This window comes from Mixophyes fleayi, chromosome 7 (genome assembly GCF_038048845.1).
Source record: "Mixophyes fleayi isolate aMixFle1 chromosome 7, aMixFle1.hap1, whole genome shotgun sequence".
In the NCBI taxonomy this organism is placed as follows: Eukaryota; Metazoa; Chordata; class Amphibia; order Anura; family Limnodynastidae; genus Mixophyes; species Mixophyes fleayi.
In genome coordinates, this window is record NC_134408.1 from 16,276,962 (window position 1) to 16,281,657 (window position 4,696).

Below are 4,696 nucleotides of genomic sequence, written 5' to 3' on the forward strand. Positions count from 1 at the left end.
ATCCTGAATATACTTAAAATTTAAAGTTTCTCGAGAGATCCTGGTGGGATCTAAGGCGACCATAACCTGGAATCCAGTGGTTTCCCTAATCAGTTTTGTAGCTACGGGTTCTTCACCAGGAATCATATTTCTTTTGTCACAATGTTCATACTGTGTGTGTATGTATGGTGGTGATGTAGTACTATGGATATCAATCATTTCATCATGTGTAATGGTCATTATCTTGGGAACCAATTTACCCAGAAAGCATAAACCTTTGGAACTCGGAGTTAAACAGGAATAAGCCATAGTACACATGATCTGGCAGGAAATAAGGTACAGTACGATCATTGATAATATCACACAAAGTTTTGACGAAATTACCAATGCCTCCTTAACTACTGATGCGGAGATGGAAGACACTGAGGCTTCATTCAGAGCTGCCTCATAGATATCTTGAGGCTTCTTTAAGATGTAATGCAAGAAAAAGCAAATCAGAATCCTGTAGACCAGGCCTGTCCAACCTGCGGCCCCTCAGGTGTTGTGAAACTACAAGCCCCAGCATGCTTTGCCAGTAAACAACCTGTTGATAGCTGGAAGGGCATGCTGGGACTTGTAGTTTCACAATATCTGGAGGGCCGCAGGTTGGACAGGCCTGCTGTAGACCATCAGCAAGCTGATCTGCCCAGGTCTCTAGCTCTCTAGCCACTGAAGTGGAAGAAAGCATGTTCTTCAAAGAACTTCCTATTTAACGGTCAGTGCTATTTTTACAAGTAGCCGAGCCAGGCACTGAAAGAGAGGTATGACATGCCTAGCACATTAAATGTGTATCCACCTTATGGTACCTGTTCTCAATGAGCCATCTCATCCAGCTGAAATAAAGAGAGGCTAGGAAACCTACACGGTACAATAAATTTTCTGTCTGGCTGTTTCCATTCGTCAGCTCTTCAGAAGGAGAAAGGCAGACTACACACCTCTTCTGCCTCTTTCCCACTGGGCCTCCGAATCAGAGACCACTACGAGAGGATGAGCAGACCTATGCCTTTTACGGGAAGTCCAAGTTCTCGTGGACTCAAGAAATGTATTTAATTTTTCAAGGTTCTCTACCAATGAAGGAACATAGAATTTGACGGCAGATGAGAACCGCTTGGCCCATCTAGTCTGCCCATTGTTTTGTTAAAACATGGTAACCTTAAACCTTATTTGGTCTCTTATTCTTTATAAGGATATTCTTATGTCCATCCCAAGCATGTTTAAACTGCTCTACTGTATATGCCTCTACCACCTCTGATGGGAGGCTATTCCACTTATCCACTACCCTTTCTGAGGAGTAGTTTTTCCTCAAATCTCCTCGTGTTCTAATACTTCTCTTCCCTCCAGTGTCAGTACATGTCCTCGTGTTCTAATACTTCTCTTCCCCCCAGTGTCAGTGCATGTCCTCGTGTTCTAATACTTCTCTTCCCCCCAGTGTCAGTGCATGTCCTCGTGTTCTAATATTTCTCTTCCCTCCAGTGTCAGTACATGTCCTCGTGTTCTAATACTTCTCTTCCCCCCAGTGTCAGTACATGTCCTCGTGTTCTAATACTTCTCTTCCTGAAGAATGTTTACCTCCTGTACCTTGAGATATAGATATATATAGATATAGATATATATATATATATATAGATATATATATATATATATATATATATATATTAGGATCTTTTAGTCTGTCCAGGTGAGTTTTGTGCTGTAGACCATGCACCATTTTAGTTGCCCTTCTTTGTACAGTCTGTAATGTAATTATATCCTTCTGGAGATATGTCCTCCAGAGCTGAACACAGTATTGTAGATGAGGCCGTACCAATGACCTATACAGTGGCATTATTACTTCTTTCTTTCTGCTACAGATTCCTCTACCTATACAACCAAGCATCTGACTTGCCTTCCTCATTGCTTACCTGTCTTTAAGTCACCTGAAATAGATGACTTAAGTAGACCAAGAAACTTCCACCTGGATTTGACCCTAGGAATGAAGAGTATCTGGGAAGACAGAAGAACCTTCCCTGCAACCACTGAAGATGGCATAAGGACAAGTCTTAGAAGGCTGCACCGATACATTTTGAACCACAGTGATAATCGCATCCACTGCGGGTATCTCTGCAGGACAGGCGAGCAAATGAAATAACGCCACCACATATGCTGCATTCCCCTGAGGGGTGCCCTCGTGTGCACCGCTGCATCACAAGCCACCCGAACTGACCCCAGATCCTGCCATCCCCTGGCTAGTTTGGTTTTACATAAGTAAAATATTCCACCTTGTGTGTTTTACCTTTGTCAGACATGTTTTGCAATATTTATGATGTACCAGAACTAGGTAACCTACAACTCTATAAGTGTCAGCTATACTACATTTATTTTATTTATGTGTAAATACGTATACATCGCTATATATAGTTATGTGTTTATATAAATACACACATACATCTCTCCTAACTCTACAGGGACAAACCCAGAGTTTTACTCCCCAACACAGTCTAATAATACTTGTATCTGTCAAGGAAAAATTATGTTATTTAAAAGGAAAACAGACAGGCCATAAACAATCACACCACATAGATAATAGATAGTATAATCACTTTGGTTTTGACCTTGGCTAATGCCTCAAAACAGTATGGAGATTAGTCTCTGGATAATAAAATGAACATCTCATAATAATTTAAACGAACACCCAAGAAGAATACGGTCTCCATTAACTTTAGAGAATTCTATAATAAAAACAAAAAGAAAGAAATGAGATTACTGCGCTTCCCTTAGTGTGTAGATCATCATTTACTTATATAGCGCCACTAATTCTGCAGCGCTCTACAGAGAACCCACTCACATCAGTCCCTGCCCCATTGGAGCGTACAGTCTAAATTGACAGACAGACAGGTCAATTTTGATAGCAGACAATTAACCTACCAGTATGTTTTTGGAGTGTGGGAGGAAACCAAGGCACCCAGAGGAAACCCACGCAAACACAGGGAGAAAATACAAACTCCACACAGATAAGGCCATGGTTGGGAATCAAACTCATGACCCCAGTGCTGTGAGGCAGAAGTGTTAACCACTAGGCCACTGTGCTGCCCTATGTAGATGTGTAAATGCAGCCTAGTTGGGAATTTACAAAAGTGAAATAGGGGTGGGTCCCCTTCCTCCAGTAAATTTTATAGCAAGAATATATATATATATATATATATATATATATATATATAAAATCCAGCCGCAGAGGCAGAATATGTCAACGTGAATGAGCAGAGAAAATGCAGAAACATTTATTCAAATACTACCATATAGGACTTATTAAAACATATAACATGGTCCAGACCTGTAAGCATATATAAAGAAACAATCTTACATATCTCTCAAGCAAGATATCTCGGGCCAAGTCCATAATATCAACAGGGAATAGTGGTGACTTAGGTGGATATAAACTCCTATTAAACCAAGATAGTTCCAAATGGCAGTAGAGGAGCCACCATGTAAAATGTCTGAATAGTACCTCACATGCCAAATAACGACTGCCTTGGAATGATGTTGCACTCACAGTTAGTATGGTAATATTTCAACGGCTTATATGTTTTTAATAAGTCCTATATGGCGGTATTTGAATAAATGTTTGTGCATTTTCTCTGCTCATTCACGTTGACATATTCTGCCTCTGAGAATTTTTTTTTATATATTCTTGCTATAATTCTATAATAGAACTCTAAACTGTAGTTATATAGATATATCTATATCTAGACCGTTTTCTATTACAACAAGGAACCTCATTAACTAGTTATTCCCCAGTGGGGTACTTAGCTGCTGAGGCCTCTATGAGGATGAAGAGAGAAGGAGCCAGCCGCTGTAATTTAATAGCGGACGTCCCCGTCTTCTGTGAGGGGAGTCTGTCATTTAGGTGTTGTAGGGGGGGCCTCACTGCTCGCTCTCTCACTTTTCTGGTCCGCGAGCTCCAAGTTCCCCCCTCTGCCTCAGCGGCAGACTTGGTATCTCCCCGTAACGGGCGCTCACCGATCAGGCGCAATGCTCTATGCCTAAAGCAGCGCGGACCTGTCAGGAGAAATCAGTGACAGGCTCGCCAACGCGCGGCTGTCACTGCCTCTAACTGATGACATCTTCTGGCTTAACCGTTTAGTCCTATGGGTGCAAGTGCTGCTTACAGCACTTACCCCTTCCTAAGTAAAAATGAACAATAATAAGAATAAATAAAAGAAAATCTAACTAACTAACAGCAAGTACTGCAGAGCAGTACTGAAAACAGCCCCACTCCTTGGGCACTTAAATAACACTGAGGAGCTTCAGGGGTTGCAGAGGGGAGGAGCTTCTGTCAACAGTTGCATTAACAGTTTAACTATTTAAAGTACCAACTCCATGCCACCTCATTCAACCCCACGGTAGCAGTGTCCCCCAGATTGGATGAAAGAGAAATGAACATTTCAGAATGTTTATGAGACTCGTACAATTTGCAATATTATTCTTAAGTTTAATATTACATTGCATAAGGAAAAAACAAAGATTTGATTAATAAACTTTGGTGAACCGTAAACTGTGCGTTAATTTTCATTGTAGGCAGACACCTGTGTCGGTGGTCAGCCTTAGAGGGAGCAGCTTGTAAGAGGACCGATTGTTCAGAGAGCAAGAGCAGCTGCACCATCAGCCAAAGGGAATGAGAAATTCATAAAATACATTTGCA